Raw genomic sequence first — 18749 nt, 5'->3', positions numbered from 1 at the left:
GCCGGGGCTACCTAGACCCTCAGGTCTGCAGGCAAACCCTAATTAAGCTAAGTGGTACCTTTTCCAAGGACATCTGCTACCAAAAGTTTCAAATATCCACAACAAAGCATGATTTTTCAGCTTCCAGAAACATTATGATTAATATAGAAGTATTTTTTTCCAAAAGGGTAAAGTTACAAATTGAGATACTGCTTCCAGTAATTTTGAACCACAAAACCTCGACCCATTCCATTTCTTACTTTCTTTCTTTTTTTAATTTTTTTTTTTCATTTCTTGAAGTGTTTAGACTCTCTCACTGTACGGTTTGACAAGTTTAATAATTAAAACAAATGTAAACAATCAAGCAGCAAAACTTTATAATAGAGGTTCAAGAAAAGTTAAGATTTTTTTCTCTTTTTTTTCCCCTCAAGCTCTGTGGTCTTATAAAAAACACTTCTTTTTAAGGTGGTGTCTCTACAAGACCAAGTAAAATGGACCGTGTTCCAGTTGATGTGTTTTAAATGAATGAAGTGGTATAAAATGACACATAAATGACTATTTTTACTACATCCACCTAAATTACAAATTATTTTTTTATGTATAGCATTGAGCTTACTGAATTTGTAATGATTTGGACCAAGATAATTAATTAATGGAAGCATTTTTCATGTTTATAGACAAAGAAGTTTGTTTTGATTTATTTAATTTTCTGCATTTTTGATGAGAAAAAATTTAAATAAATGGTTGTTTAGCTTAATTCTATTAAATAAACTGAATGAATGCAAATGTCCACACTTTCTGGTAATCAAAGATTTAAGGGGCGGGGGGTGGTTTAAATACTCATATGGATAGAAGTAAAGTTTTGATTACCCTAAAGTTAAAGGACACGGCTCTCAGCAACACTGAATTTATGCAAAAGCCGAATATTTATTTGGTTCAGCCAATATTAGCTTGTGAGTTTTAAAGTGATTATAGTACTTGAATGGTATATAGGAGAACAGTTATTCCAAATTAGGGGGAAAGAGGGAACTCCACAAGTCAATATTTATGACAGAATTTGATTCTTTCTTGTTTTTTTACAACTGATGGGCTTGAAGTTACTCAGATCTGCTCCTTCATCCCTTGTGCTATCAGTAAGAATGTGGCGCTGCATCCCACATGCTAGATAGCATAATTCGATTTAATGCATTTCATATATGTCATGCTACATTATAATGCAGCTTACACATATTCAGAACAATTGTTGTTCATACCCGTTAGGCTACAGCTTTTGTCACATTGTGTATTATCTACAATCACTGTAAATCCAGCAAAATACACAGGCAGGGAAATCAAAGCAGGAGGCAGAGATTGTTTTAATGTGATTATATGGGCATCTGATATGATGGTGCTCTGGACCATATTGACATGAGCGAGGATTCTACGTAGCAACTGTTCAATACCGTCCGTTGGACTTCTCTGATAGACCACTTAACTATCTCAGCTTTTCCAGTGATCATCTCATTTATCTAGGATTATTGCACTGAATTTACTGTTTGGTTTTCTTCCAGAACTGAAATGTCAAGTCCAGTGTCATGTATGCAGTAGCTTTGTGCTGTGAGAGCTTCACAGATCCCCCAAAAGCTGCTAGCAGTTGATCTTTGGATAGAGTTAGAAATAAATAAATCCTCTTTAGCAGATCAATATTCATCCCATTTAATGCTTGATGTGAAACTTGTGGATTTGTGGTGGTAATGCTGATGTACAGCTAATCGTTGAAAATGGGCATTAGGGCTTTTACAGCATGGCAACATATTGTCAGGCAGGAAGGGAAAGAAGTGGTGAGCACAGCCTGGAAAAAAAACATGGTAAGTTTGTACAAATTTGCTGCACATTCGGAATCCATTTGGGGTGCTTTACTATGTAATACAGAAACTAATAACATGGACAGCTAACAGGTGTGCTACGTAAAAGAAATTCCTGTGACCTTCCCTTGGTTTGCCACTATTTGTGGTACATATATAAAAATGAACTATCTAACTCATTTTGAGACTCTGGTGCTGAAGAAGTTGATATTGAAATATTTTCCCTATGGTGGTGTTGCAAGTACCAATAATTAGAGCACAAAAAACATTTTAGTATAAAAGCCAGAAACTTTGGAGAGTAGTGGGGTTTTTATACTAGAAATTCATACTAAAAATGGGGAGACTCAAAGAAAGGCGTGTAAAGTAGGGTACTGAACAATTAACTCCAACCAAGGAAAAAGACATCCTGCTAGTGAGGAAGGTTTGAAACATGGTTAATGCCAATAGTTAAGGTATTTTTTCTAGTCAATGATATAAAACTCAAAATGTCAGAACTTTCTTAGACTGCAAAGGTTACATTTAGCCCTTTTGATTTAACGGTCTTATTTTTTGCTCTAATATATGACAATTCATACTGTCACGGCGTTCAGAAGAGCAAGTTGGTGCCGGGCATTCTTTGCATGCAATAGCTTTTAGCCCAACCACATACTGTGTAATATAGACATCTGTGGTTGCCAATGGTATATATTTTTTCAACCATATTTCTCGATTATTAATTTAATATAGCACAAGCAAAATGTGCACATGATCTCTGTGTGAAAACCTGGACTTGTCAGTGTTCTTACAGACTCAGGCTGCCCTGGCTGGATTTTAGCAAGCATCTAAACTTATTTGTATAAAGGGATGCCTTTGTGAATAAAGCATGAGAAATATGCACTTACTGTAACTATTGAAACTAGAGAACTGGTATTGATTTGATTTCCCTAGAGAAACGATATTCTTTCTCAAATAGTAGGTTTTCATTTAAGTTTACTGAGGAATGAAACATTATAATCTTTACATGGTGGGAGAGGTCATTAAGCTTAAAACATGCAGAGTAACATCTGCTGGCTCCAGAGATTCACTGGACTGCACAGAAGTGTCAGTTTCCCTCGTGTGAGTCCCAAACTTTACCACTGATAAATGATATTTTCCCCTGATAGGGATCTCGGGTAGTCACAGCTCCTTTAGTTGGAAAAGAAAGATAGGATAAGAGGGCAGGTCACGGTCACAAGATTGTGTTTAACTGATGAAGAGTAAATCAGTAAACAGGGGAGGAAAGGTATGTTTATGCTTGAGGCCATGAAGGTTGGGAAACAGTAATGTGCAAGGCCGAAGATGACAACTAGGAGAGCGTGTGGGTGTGTCTGCAATAATATACACTTGTGAGTTTTCATGCATAAATATGTTCAGTTACCCTGGATATGAAAAAGGCATAATAATATGTGAATATATAGACATATATGTATATATAAGCACCCAGAGATACACTCCATCTATATTGTGTTATGTGTGGATGCAGGAGTGAATATACAGGCATAAATGGGAATATCGTAATCATATTTTAGGGCTTGAAAATATCCTGAAAATGAAAATTTTAAAGTTTATATGAATTCATAGACAGCAGAGTAACAAAAGGTTAGTCATAGAAACTAGGGTGTCTTTTTTCTATTTCTAACTTTTCGTGGTTGATATCAAGGAAGATAAATAGTCTTTTGCTCTACTTTCCTGGAAGAAAGTGGGGCTGGTAGACTTTCTATGACAGTTCTTACATTGATCTAAAGTGACATGTAAGTCAGGGATTTTCCATTTCTTTTTTCTATCTAGAAAATAAATATTTTCCAGGTTCTCAATGTTTAATTTTATTTTAAGAAGTTATTATTAAAAACTTCACAACTGGTACTTTATTTGACAAACTGGGCCATTAGAAAACTGATACGAAATTTTTTTTTCATTTCCCTTAATAGTATATTCTCTCACTTGAATTCTAGAGAATACTATCCATGCACCTTTTTAGGAATTAAAAGAAAATACACCCCCAAAATAAGGTGGAACAACTTACTTCATAATCTCCCCTTAACTACCATGCTTCTTGTTTAGAGAGAAAAAACTTTGAAAAACAAAAATCTGATTTTATTAGGTTTATCACTGTGTGTGTGTTAGGCTACTCAGATACCAAAAGACAAACTATACATTTTTGCCTTTTAGTCTTGCCCTCACATTTATAATTTTCCTATTCATTCATTTCTTCAACAAATTATTGGGCACATTTTGTGTGCTTAGTCCTTCATCTCCAGGATGTTACACTCTTGTTTTCCATTTTTCCTTAGTCCCTGAGACACTGATATATATATGTATTTGCATATATTTTTGAGATGTCCATATTTGTTGTCAACCATAGAATGTAACATGTGGAACAAGGTCGAACATAAATAATACAGAGGTGCATGGGTTGATGTCTGGATGGAGTATAATTGAAAAATAATCTAAAAGCCATGTATATGGATATATAGATAACCAGTGGATAGTATGAAGAGTCCTATGTGATTATGTGATCCTCGTTATACTCATGAGCTCTGCTCTTCTCCTAAATCAGAGTCTACCAGTTGAGCAACAGATTACATTCTTCTACGGGAAACAAAAACACCCAGCATGAAGTACTCACAGAAAGAATTCCCTCACAATGGTTTCAGCTTCCAAAGATAGGAAAATAAGACTTAAATTTCTACTAGAAGTTAGCTGATGTGAGCACCACCCAAATGTAGCTAGAGTGGAAAAGTAAAGGAAAAACACAATGACTCAGAAACTTTTGTCAGAGAGGGGTCATCTTGGAGAAAAAAAAAAAAACTGAAATGTATATAGAATGAATTTCTTTTGGGCAAAGTGCATGTGTTTATTATAGGACTGAAAATCATGTTATAGTAAGGAGGAAATTTCTATAGTCCATCTTTCTAGATTGACAGTCTTTAAAGGTAACATATTGCCCTGAAGAATGTGTTGGTTGAGGATATCTTCCAGGGGTTTTAGAATTACAAAATGGTGGAGTCCCATAATTCTTGAACATTTTTTAGTCCAACTTTCTAAAAATTCTTATTATACCAGTAGTGAAATCAGGGAGGTCTATGTGAGAACTAGGAATATAAACAGATCAGAGGGGCACATTGTCTAGAAGGTTTCCTGTTGTGAAATATCTTCCAAGGACAAATGTCCACAAGAGAGATCTGGACTTGAGTCACTGGTAGACTGAGGTTCTATCAGTGTGTTCCATCTGTGCAAATATAGTCTGTGATACTTTAACTAAAATTTGCCAGAAAAACTATTTAAATGTGGAAGTTTATCACTTTACCTCCCTTCCACTAATCCCTTTTAAAATATTATAAATAACACAGAGCTTAGAGTTGCAGAACAGAGACCCAACAAAACTTAACCTATAATCTTTTTGTAAAAGATTCAAATAAAACCTCACAACAGATAACCAAACCAACCCACTTTGATCCATATGACTTATCTGTAGTTCTAATTCCCCTTATCTTTAAAAAATAGGGAATGGAAAAAACCCTCATATTTGAAGCAGATTATTTTATAGGCTTTCCTTAAAAAAAAAAAAAATCCCCTGAGATGTCATATTTCTGTAGGAATTCTTATTTCAAGGAGAAAGAGTTTGACTTGCTCTGGCTTTACATGGCCGCAGTGCCTTCATGCCTTCTTATTGCTGCGATATGCAGAGGTTACTTGAAAAGCTCCCTGAAAAGATCTGTGCCCTCTTTTATGAAGACAATGAGTAGGGTTTTATACATAGACAGTGATAGAGAGACAAGGAACTACTTGGAAGTTTAAATAATTTGACAAGTTCTGGAATTCCTAACAAATAATGAAATGAATTTTTGCCGAATTTTTATTTTGTTTTTGTTCTGCCTTCAGTTCACCTCGGCGGGTTCAGGCAGGAAGAACAGCCTGAACGGCTCAGTCTGATCTGGAGGGATTAGTTACAGCAAAGAAGCCTGTTGTGTGAAGCTGAGTCATTTTTTTTTTAATGGTAGCAATTCTAAAGAAAAAAATTCAGACATACATAAACATGCCAAATCCTACCTTTATGATAAGTATATCTGGGCAAGCCTTTTAATATAAAATCACCTGAAAATTATTTATACCTAATTAGAATGATCTGTTCTATAGTAATGCTTTATTGGACTCTGAGTAAAACATAGTGTTTCTTATTTCCGAACAAAATGTAATTTTAGTCATAATATTAAGTAAAATACTTAATTTGGCATGAAATTTTAGCACTGTCAATTGCTGACAAGCAATAGGTAAGGACAGGAGATAGGAATTACACAACCAAGGTGAGAAAGTTTTCCCATCAATTTTAAGAGCAACTAGGGTGATGTTAAAGGTGAGATAATGATCTAAATTTTCCACAATACTTTGGGACTAAAATAAGTATGGAATAAGGAAAATTAATTTTCAAAAATATAATTTTCTAGCTAAAATTGTTCCAAATCGGAAGAGTAAAATCTACCCCCTGAAATATACCACACCCAAAGATCTATTCTAAAATATCAAAAAGGATTCATTTTTGCTCCACCTAAAATTGCATCACTCATTAAAGTTTAACATTTTACCTTCTGCACTTCAACCAGTCCCCCAAACCTGAAACAATCATGAGGCAAATGGACTAACTTAACTAAAATGTTAATTATTCAAATTGTAAGCTCCATTTCCTATTACATTATGGTCTCATTGTGTTTGTTTGGAAATGTTCTCTGTCTATGGAATAATAGAGTTATGTGATCATAAAAACGAAACAAAACTATTTTAGTGGTGATGGCTGCTTGAGTTTTCCTAAATTGTGATCTCAGAACCACTGCACAAATATAGTAGTGTCAATGGAGCAAAGAATACCTATCTTCAAGATAGTAACGTCACGTAGCCAGACAGCATTACACATGTTACAGCAACCTCACAAGAGAAATGTCAGCAGATGTGACAACCTATGTTTCTTGCTATGTTGCAGAAAATCATTTCCCTTTACTCTTATCATTTATCCATTCAATTAATACACCATAGATAATATTATTAACAATTTAAAAACTCACCTGGCCAATTAGAGCTCTATCATTATTGTGACATGAAAGCCTGAATATTCCATTTCTTAAGATTTATAACTAAAAAGAAGCTGGTGAATTTTAACAGAATATCCATAATTTTGCTTGAAACTGTTACCTGTGTTTAGCTTGAGGTATAAAAGGCCTACACTATTTCATTTATTAATTCATAAATTTCATTTATTAATATATAATCTTCCAGATAGGAAAGCAAAGAATTAGAATTCTTGCTTGAAATTAAAATTGATGTTATTTCATTAATTTGTTAATTGCTTTGCTACAGAAATTGGACAGAATTCAGTATGTAGCAAGAAAAGAAAGACTTTTTTGGCAATTATCCTGCAATTAGCTTGGAAATGATTTAAAAAAAATTATCAAGACAGTTGCTTCAATATGTATTCTTTTTGCATGTGCAGAATCAAACGACCTCATTTATTTTTATCCTGTTAGGTAAGTGGACAAACTAAGAGTTTGCCAAAATCTATTCTCTGGCTTCATTTAAAATGAAAATACAAATAAAAAAACTAATGAAAAATAACTTGGATCAAAAGTAGTTACAGAGTTCAAGTACGTAGTATCCCTTTCCCCGTCCTTCTCTTCTTCAGCTAGTGCATGCACCCGCACACACACACACACGCACATGCATAAACACACACACCCATGCACACCATACATACACCTCCATACACATACACACTGCACTTACATACATACACACTTATGCCCTCACAGAGACATTTACCCAGGTATTCTGATGTTTCAATTCATCACAATTAATCAAGGTTCAATGTCTACATGTCATTCTCCCCTCTTACTATATAATATGCAAGTATTATCTGAATTTTTTATTCACCTACTTAGTCATCTTAGAAGAAACATTTGTCAGCATTTATTTACCGAAGTATTTAACTTGTTTGCTATCTTTTCTTGTAAGCCTGTGGGTAGTGAAGTTGACTAGATCTACAACTACAACATTACGCAATGTTATTCTTTGGAATATAGTTGCACAAAATTTGTGCAACTATAAAAGGTTTGGGGTCAGTGCATTGACATCTTTCTGTTCTCTGGTCTAAAAGGACAGCAGAGGGAGCCCCTGCATGACTTAAGGAAACCAAACGCAGGCTGGAGAAGAAAGACTTCAAGGTTGGAAATTAGGCACGGTGCCCTCTGCTGGATTCGCTGGTTAAAAGTTTGGATTTCAAAAGGAAATTTGCAAGCACTGAATTCCAAACTTGATCTTAATGTGTGTTATTACCCGACATCATAAACGGTGTAGCAGATTTTTCTGAACAAAACTAATTATAATTTCTTTTGATTAAAAAATAAGTATTCGCTTTACATTTTTTTCATGAAGCTTGAATTTGAAAAATCAAATTTCTGTGGAAAATCCCACTCCTCTAAAATTTGTAACATTACTGAGTTGTCACAATAATTTCTCCATAACTCCTATATGCCAGAATCTTAATATGCACTGTGTAAACTATGACATTCATATGACGGTAATGCTGGTATATCATTCTAATGTAAAACAGTTTTACAGTGGGTGAAAGAATCCATTTAAAAGGGTTTGGGGTCAGGGTTTGTACTGACTAAATGATATGGTTAATAAATTCCCCCTTACTGAAAATCATTTCAATTTCTGCTTGCTTTATAATTCCTCTGAAGAACACTTCAAAAGAAGGTATTTTTAATTCAGGGTGATTGGTAATAAAATTACCTTCCTTTTTATTGTAAATATATCAGTATTAATTATACATAAGAAATTATTCATTATTTCTATTGGGAACCAACAAATCTCTAGATATCCCATATAATATTGTGTTACAATATTATGTGTTATAATACTATGTAATCACTTGCAAATAAGATATTTATGAAGTCCACTTAGGAAACCACTTCTCATTTAACTTTCCCATTATATTTAAATCCCATGTAGAAAAGCACTATTGCACTGTGATTTGAAAGTATAAGAAGGCTGAAAAATATTTCCTTCATTAATATTTTGTCATGATCCAATGATTACTCAAAGGGTCCATCTATAGGAAAAGTTAGTAGGATATTAATGTCCTCCATAGCAAGAAACAAAAACTTATTGTTCAACTTCAATGAAAAATAAGGAACTTTTCCTTCTGGTCTGCTCTGTAACAGGAACATTTAACTTGACCAAGCCCATCAGGAATGATACAACATAAAAGAGGAAAGTTTCTTGAGTTGTGTCCTTGTGTTTGTGTTAATATAGACTATTAAACATATCGATCATTAATCTAATTTTGAAGATTAGTACTATATGTCTGTGTTGGGAGCTGGGGGTTGGGCAGGGGAGAGGTAAACATGGGCTGAAGATGAATGAGTATTAGTTACATGTTCACAATGACCTTATGAAAGGTGTCTAGTTTCATGTATATATTTACTTCTTTTGAAGCCAGTAAAATTTTAAAGAATAAAGGCAAGTATTTAACAGCCATAAAATTCAAATTTTTAGCTTGAAACTTATAACACCTATATTTCTTTTAAAAGTTTTCAACAATACAAGAAGAGTAATACTGAAACTCCAAATGTTCAGAAAAGTTTAATTTCATAAACACTTATTCACACTTCTAGAATGCAGAAAAGAAATTAAACTGTATGTACTTTTGATTCAGATTGAACATTTATTCGTTCATCAGACAAATAAATGTTCAGTAGCTCTTATGAGTTAGGCACGGTCCCAGGTCCTGGGGATGAAGCAGCGCACTGTCCTCTTTAACTTACACTTTCATTTCACAATAGATAACATTGTTATGACATTTATCATATTCTTTTCTAAAATGCTACTGGAATACATGAGTAAAAATAAAGCTAAAACACAGTTAATCTATCCCAGGCAGAACAAGACTTTATAGAAAATGTTGAAATTTTTTATTGTGAATAACACTGTTGACGGTTTATGGATTTTTAATCTCACTAAGTTTTGTGTTTTTTTTACTGACAAATCTTTCTGAAGCTTTTCCTCATCTTCTTTTCCAGATTCTCAGTTTGTGATTGATGTATTGGTCATGTTTTCAAATAAATAACATTCTTGCTCTTTTTTAGCATACAGTAATATAAGGTAGGGCTCACTACCTTCAAGTACTAAAGGGACCAAGATTGCAACAAATATTCGATAATACAGGTTTTCCCCACTATTTGAAAGTAGAGTGTTTCTATCAAACCTTTAGTAAGCTAAAATGGTATAAATCGAAAAAGCAGTTACCTTAGGACACATCTTGCTAAGGGACGCACAAAATAAATTGATATAAAGCACAGATGCTCACAGACTCAGTTCAAAGCTATGGAGCCCTGATGCTAAGATACTGAATATAGTTCCAGGAGAAAGAGCTTGGCAGTGCTACCCTCACTGCTTGGCAGGCATGATTTTCTCTTTTTACCTTTTTTTCTTGAAAGCAAAAATCCTCTTCCGATTTCTTTCCATTATAGAATACAGGCACTAATGTAGGTTTTTTGTAAAAGCAAAGTGGTGTAAGGCAAACTTTTGGAGAGCAAAGTATACCTGTACAGGTGAACACTAGAGTTCAAACTTAATCTAAAGGCGTTCAATACTCTTTCGCCTTCTCTGTCTCTCTCTCTCTCTCTCTCTCGTCTATCAATTATCTATCTACCATCTATCTCCATCTCTCCTTCCTAAAATAATGCGTGGCAAGAATACAACATCTTTTCTCACTGAATTATGCTTACGGTGATTTTGCCAATGATTTCAAGCTCACCCATCCCTATCTGCTTGCACAACCCTATTAGTTCATAATCTCCTCTGCCCTCTACATGGGGGACAGATTTAACATCGTTTCTTGTGTACCATTGATTCTCAACATTTTTCCTCTCTAATTTTGTATATAAATTATTCCTCTGGAGAAAATGATCTTTCCTTATTTTTGTCATCAAGTGTATCTTCAAGAACTAATTAAAATGCCATTTCTTCTTTGAAGCAGCCCCTGATTTCCCTCACAACCAGAAGCAACCAGTGCTTTCTCTGAACTCTCCTATTTTTTCTAAATGTCTTTCAGAACTTAGTATATGTATCATATTTCTTTTTTTTTTTTTTTGGTACAAATCTTAGGTCTACTCTAATCTGTTACACTAACAGGAAGCTCTTTAAGAATCAATGCATCTCTGGATATGATGAACATGAAGCGCTGAATACGAGGGAGCGTTTTGTTTAAATATTTACAAAAATAATAATAATTTATTACCTAATTCTTTTTATTCAAGGCACTTCTTAGTATGATTATACCCTGAGGTCTAGTGTGCCTTCAAGGAACATATGGTATCCCATGCTTTAGACTATTTTAGCTTCCAAAATACTGTGCAAAGTCAGCTTACCAAATGATAAATTTCAGTATTTAAACTTAACACTTGAATTAAAATTCACAACTAAGTTTATTGAAAATTATTTGGGGGGGAAGTGATAACTTTCAAGATTTTATTTTGCATGCAAGATTACATTTTTCATGTCTTAGGAAAGTTGAAGAAAAGTGATTCCGTTTGAAAAAGAAATATATATTTTCACATCTAACAAAGGTTTCTTTTAAAATAGATTAAAAATAAATATATATTATATTATGTATATAGATATACATCTTAAGAATTACAAAACATAAGGAAATTTCGCTAAGAAAAGTTTTTCTGGAAGCAATTTTTGTGTATTAAAACACTGTTTAGCCAGGTTTATATGTCACACATATGAACAAAAAGGAGATTCAGAGTGTGTGATCATTCATCTTATTGTCACACTTTTTGAATTAACATTATACAGAGATGCAATCGTAAGATTCTTTAAGATGTACATATGGAAATTTAGAAATACCTTTGTGGCAGAGACAAATATATCCCTTTTGCTTTTTCTCTTGAACATGCAGTTAAACCACATTTTCAAGACTCATTTCCGTTAGGTGGAACCACATGACCAAGTTTTGACCAATGGGATATGGGTGGAAGTGATATATGCCACGCCACTCCCAGGTCTAGCCAATAAACCCTCTCACCAGCAAACGCCCATGCTCTATTTCCTTGGAGATGACTCCAAGGCCTTAAGAGATATTAGAGCCACATGATGGAAGAAGCCTTAGCCCCTGAATCACCACTTGGAGGAAAGCCACCAGAAAAACTTTCTGACTGGGAACATCCATGATGGACTGTTAAAGGAGGGAAAAATATGTTTTATTATGTGAAGCTCCAAAACTTTTGGTATTTTTTGTTACAGCAATTAGCCAACCCCAACACAGACACAACAGAAATTCATACTCTTTACCTTGTGACCTGTAGACATAGCCCACATAGAAGTCTGCATAAAAGGATTAAATTCATAAATTAGGCAACCAAGAGGCAATAAACCTTACAGCAAATAAACAAACTTTTCTGCATGAGATCCAGTTCAGTAAGAACAAAAATGTTTGTGAGCCACATTTTTTTAAATGAAGAAATGATATTGGCTGAATTACATGAGGAAAATGCTTATCTTTAAAAGTTACATTTCATTTACTAGAAAAGTGCCACTGAGAAAACTGAGAAGATTAACACTAAAATCTTAGTGCCTGAAATTACTTGAGCAATAGCAGTATGAAAACAGCTCTTTTCTTTCTAATATTTGATAGCAACTTAGTTTGCTAAGAGAATTCACATGTATTATGTCATTTTATCACCAAAGGAAGATTTCAAGGTACAATCTATTGTCAGTCCTATTTTTGCCATAAGGAAACTAAAAGTTAAAATACCTCTAAATCTATACAGCCAGTAGCAGCAGAGCTGAGGCAAGAATTAACCCATTCCAAACAATGTTATAATTTCTGACTATTCTGTGTCAGAAACTCTCCTAGTGTCAGGTATTATCTTGAAGGTACAAAGATGACTCACAGGTGGTCCCCTCCTAACTTACCCTGTCCCACAATTATGCCATCTCTTCTTTATCTGAGCTAAGCAAGATAGAGCAGGTTGTGTACCTGAGTGGAATCTGTTCCACTATTTTCCAAGAAGGGCCTTTTGGCTGCTCAGAAACTTTGGGAGAGTCCTGTTAACCAGAGGCCCTAGCTTGTGGCAATTCTCAACACCTTTCTCCTCATATCCCCCCACCACTACCTGTTGGCCTCCACCTAGAGTAAGCTCTATCCCCCATCTACGCCCATTCACCAGCTTCATGGAGAAGCCTCCGCTCTAGCTCACGTCCTTGGGGAGCACTGAATCTGAAAAGCCTTTTGTCTGCACCTGAGGTTATTACCTGAAAGGCTGTTCCAATTGTTCTTTCTACTTTGTTTGATCTGCAAGAAGGTGGGGCGGGAATAGGCCCTACACACTGGGCTGTCAATGGCCCTAAGATTTTGAGTTGCTTTCAGTGCCTTATAAGAGCATGCCTCAGACCAGCCTGATCCTACTGGATAAACCGTACATTACACAGACTATCTTTTTTGTGTTTTATATACAAGGATTATTTAATAGGCAAAGATTCAAATCATTACAGTTAGTCATGGGTTCTATGCTTTTAAATGCATCATCTCCTGTAGTCCTCACTACAAGTCAATGAGCTGAGTACTATTAGAAATCCTGACTCACAGGTGAGAAAATCTAGGCTCAGGGAAGTAAGAAAACTGACAAAGGTCACACAGCTGGTCAGTGAAAAGGCTGAAAAGCCTCTTCTCTCTGGCGTCAAAGCCCTTGCTCTTAACTAGTCTTATCGTTGTTATATTTTCCCCTCTTTGAGACAGTGGCACTCAATCAAAAGAAATCTTAAGGTTTGAATTTACAGAAAAAAGGAGCAGAAGGCTATATAAAAGAGTTCCTTACATTTAACTCATAATCCTTGCGTTGTACACAGCCATCTGTCTGCATGTCTTCCTGAAAGCAAATGGTACAATCTCGTATTTGTAGTCCCTACTAACTGTCATAAATTCATACTGTTAGATGCAAAATTCTATACTTTTCTTGCCTACGGAGATAAGAATACAGAGAGGCACATCTGTGTCTGTTTGGGCACTTGTGACTGTACTTTTTGAAATTTATATTAAAAAATCTATATATTTCACAGTACTTTTCAAACTTCATCGTTCTTACTATATTGTAAATTGTAGGGCAAGAATTTAATCTCACTATTACACCCTTCTCATTACTCTTAGCTCTTTCTAACAGTTGAAATATCAACTGATTAAGAATTAAGACAAAAATACATGAAATTATATAATCATTATCACAATCAACTTTAAATGAAGGTTTATACTTGATGTATATATAAAGTAGGTACAGATTATTCAGATGGGGAATTAAGATTTGGTAACGGTGGTTAAGAAATTTTCCCAAAGACAAACTCATTGTGAGTAAGCAAGGATAAAACTCAGTCACTCTGACACTAGAGTTTGCCTTGTAAGCTTCCCACATCCAATTACTATTGAAAGGAATGGGGAAAGAATTTTTTCCCAGAAATGTCCCTTAAAGTTAACCCTGTTAGAAAATACTCAATTTGGTATTTTGAACATATTATTTGCAGAAAACGTTCTATCCCTTGAAAGGAGTATTCCTTTATGCAACAAAAGGAACCATCTCATGAATGAGTCTGATATTAAGCATGAAGTGGCATAGAGGACAAAGATGTATAACTAAATATAACAGGTATTAGATAAGTTAATGGGAAAAACTTAGAGTCACAATAAATTAAGCAAAAACTAAAGAGGGGTGCAGAGTCAAAATATTTATCTTTATCCAATCTAACATCACCCAAAGGAATTTGAAATGGAATTTTAAGAGCTAACTTGATTGAATTACTTCCTGTGTACTGAGCATTGTTTTAAATGCTTAACTTGTAGTCATTCATTTAATTCCAAATGACCCTAAAGGTTATTATCCTCCTTTTCCAGATAAAGCAACTGAGGTACAAAATGTTTTTTTAAAAAAAATGCCCAAATCCAATAGCCTAAACCAGGATTTAAACCCAGGTCTGATTCCAGAGCTCTTGATTTTATCATTATGATTTTATCATATAATTAAGACGTGTTTATTATTACAGTTTTCCATCTCAAAAGTTCTGCTAACTTTTAAAAACACAGTAGTATATTTAAAACCCAAATTATGCTGTAGCATTCCACATATATTATGTCTCAGAAAAGCATCCATACTGACTCTGTTGAGGCTGTGAGTCATGATTTTCTCTCTGACAACATCATAAACTCCATCTGGAATCTGAAAATAAAGCTGCTCTTTGCCTCTTGCATTGTCATTAGTCATATAGATTTTTTAGTTGGAACTTTGGGGGTAAGACAAGGTGGAAAACTCCACAGTCTACATGGGAGAGACATCCCTTTAGGGGAAAGGGCTGGATGACTGTATTCATGTTAACTCTTTCCAAAATTATTTTTTCTTTTGGTTACTGTTTCTGCTTTGGGATCTTTCCCCCAGTCTAGTGCCAAGTGGAAGGACCATTAATATCTATGCAAACGACTTCTCCTGTACTACTCACATTCTACCTCCTGTGTACCTCTTTGGTTTTTGTCTGGTTTCTGACTGCTCAAGTTTGAATCCTGGCTCTCCCATTTACTAGCAAGAGCAAAGTATTTAATTTCTCTCTATAACAGGTTCCTTATCTATAAAATAAAGGTAAAAATAGTACATATGTGATAGGGTTATTATAAGGGTCAAGTGAGATAAGACATGTAAGATGCTTAGAGCAGTTCCCAGCATTTAACAAGTGCTTACTCAATAAATATTAAATACAAGCTTTAAAATGGAAAGAGCCAAGATTTGCAATCTAATAACAAATCCCTGTAGATTAATACAAGCTTTTCAAAGCAATTTTTAAGATATGTGAGATGTGTTCTAGTTCAGTTACACTAGTGAAGAAATTGATGTTCAGAGCAATTAATTGTTGGGACATAGTACCTGAGGCACTATGAATATAGAGTCCCATAAACTATTAAGAACTGGTACAGACCAACTGTGGGTTGTTTCCGAAGTATGAATTTTTTCTTCTTTTGATGAGAGATAAATACTGTATCTCAAGTTGTCCGTGTTTTGAAGACAATTTGATATTTCTCCTCCTTCTGGTAATATTATCCTCTATAGAGATGGTTCCCCTCTTTAGTGGGAGAGAAGAAAAATGGATTTGGATCTACAAATGTAAGTCTTAGCACCATCAGTGTCATCTAGAAAATATTTATGGAGGCTTGGGCTTGATGTCTGAGGAACTAAGAGAGAAACTGCTTCTGACTACAGTCAGGGAACAGATTAATCTGAATTTGGCCGACCAGAAAGCATAGTCTTCTCAGATTCTTCAGTGTAAGTTGTTTCATAGCCCCAGATAACCTGGCAGCAATGTAAAGAACATCATTTATGGAATCATACAGGTAGAAGTTCAAATCTTGAATTCAACTCTTAGCTCCGTATCTTTGGAAAAATTATTTCACTTCCTTGAAATGCAATTTCTATTTCAACAATCCATACCTGATAGGAAGCTTAAATGTGAGCATGTGTCTAACGCACATATTACAGAGCCTGACAGATGGTAGCTATTGGAATTTGAGTTGATTTGAGCATTAAATAGCAGGTTGAAGTAAGGGCCTTTAAACATCCCAAACATGAGATTCTTTAAGTCTATGAATCTTCGAATCTTGACATACAGCTTTCTCTCTACACACAAAATGTATGCCTACCTTGTGTAATTCAAAATCCCTACCATACACATGATAAATAGAATCATCCAGCTGTGGTAAGTTATGAAAAAATCACTCAGTGTTTTCTGCTTAAAGAGGTAAAGAGGTTATCCCAGATACTGTATTTGCCAAATGTTATGCCCATAACCTTATTAAATCTATCCTTTCTAATTTATTCATGCAAGTGAGACACCTAAGCTTGTTTCATCACTGAAGTGAAAATCAGAGGACACACCAATAGCAACAGAACAACTCTGTTTATGGATATACATTTTCTAATATAAACAAAGTAACTCCAAGGACTTCTGATATCATGGGAAATGTACATACTGGATTAATACAGCCTTCCCGTTAATACATTTAATGAGCCAGAATGGGAAGGAGGGGACGAAGGGAGGAGTGATGGAGAAATAGTATGTCAGGGCAGGGGAAAATTCCCTGAGATTACGTTCAAATTTTTTTTAACACCTAATGGCTGATAGAGGTCACATCTTTGATCCAAAGCCCTTTACAAAGTATAATCGAAATAAAGAGCCATAGAGCATGTTACAATCTATGTGAGTGAAATGTACACATTTTCTCTTTACCTTGCTTGCTCTGCAACTTGAAAAATTGTTTCGACCAGGATGGCAAAATGGGAAGATGGGATTTGCTATCCAGGGAAATTATTAGGCACTAATCAATTTCTTCTTGAATTATTTTCTGATAATAAGTATTGTTTAATGGACTTATTTCTGGCATTGTGGAATATTACATATAAGAGGAAAAAATATTTCCTGGTCTCTTTGTAAGATTAGCATAAAGTTAATAGCCATCTGATACTTCTAATTTTAGCTTAAAATATTATTAATACTCCATAGACATAGCAATTTTAAACTTTCCATCTTGACCAACTTCACACCATAAACATTATGAAAAATTAAGGAGGAAAGGAAGAAGAGAAGGGGTGGGAAGATTGTGAAAGGAAGAGAAAGGAAAGAGAGGGAAAGCAAGCATTGATATTATGGATCTGAAGAAACTTGTTGATGACAGCATCACTGAACAAGATTTCATTATGAACTTCTTTATATTATTTTTTTTATCTTAGACTATTTCTTTGACTCATTATGAAGACCGTTTCATTTTCCATTTTCCAAAACCTTTCGGTCACCCAAAGTCTAAGATATAAGGATGCTTGCCCCTCTCTTTTCATTCCTTACTTCTATTAGTCCTTCCTGTTCTTTCACATTATTGTTCCTTAAGTGAGTCATAAGAGTGACTATGCAACTGAATACAAAAAACTAGTATTCAAGACATGGATTCTGGCTGTGATTCTCTCATGATCCTTTCCATGAATGGAGGTAACCCTCATAAACATGACATTTTCCTTCTTCAGAAATAATGGGTGCCAGAACTAGATATGTCCTGGGCACAAAGTCAGATTCTCATAAGATGATTGATCTAAAATTCCTTTTAAGAATATAAAGGACTTTATAAATTCAAGGGAGTACATTAATATCCCACCAAACCATTCACCAATGAGATAAGCAAAGATTCTTAACTTTTCTGGTTTTTACTTAGATTCCTAACATTTGAGTCCATTGAGGCTATATTCAAAGCCCACTCTTCTGGAAAATATCATAGGATTTTTAAAATATGGCTACAAAGAGCAAAAGAAGATTTGAGTCTCCAGAGAAAAGATCTACAGATTGAAAGCCGCATAGAAAACCATTTATTCACCTTATGAAGATGAAAGGATAAAAAGACCCTGAAGGGTAATAAAACTTACCCATTTTTTGGGGGCCTCAAGAAGCTGACTTATCGGGCTTGGTAGATGGAAAGTATCTGTAATCTCAAAGAAAACCCTAAATAGTGTCCAAGGAAAATGTCTAAATAGATTTTTAAACTCCACTGTTTTTTATTATCTCTCTACAACTTTACTTGAGAAAAATTAGTTCACAATTATGATGTCATTATTTTTACAGCTTTGTTCTGCATTAAAATAACCAAAAATCTTAATAATTAAAATATAATTACAATGTACTAAAGTTCCTAAGTCATTTTGCAAAAATGATGGTTTTCATATTTGCAAAATTTGAGCTTAAATAACTTTAAATCCTTACAGTTTTGTTTCAGATAACCTCTCTCAATGAGTACGGCTAAATTAATAGGCGACTATTTGACCATTAGGCATATGTAAC

Source organism: Stenella coeruleoalba, assembly GCF_951394435.1.
Source record: "Stenella coeruleoalba genome assembly, chromosome: 4".
Classification (NCBI taxonomy): domain Eukaryota; kingdom Metazoa; phylum Chordata; class Mammalia; order Artiodactyla; family Delphinidae; genus Stenella; species Stenella coeruleoalba.
The sequence above is the reverse complement of the archived record's forward strand: the minus strand, read 5'-3'. Positions refer to the sequence as shown.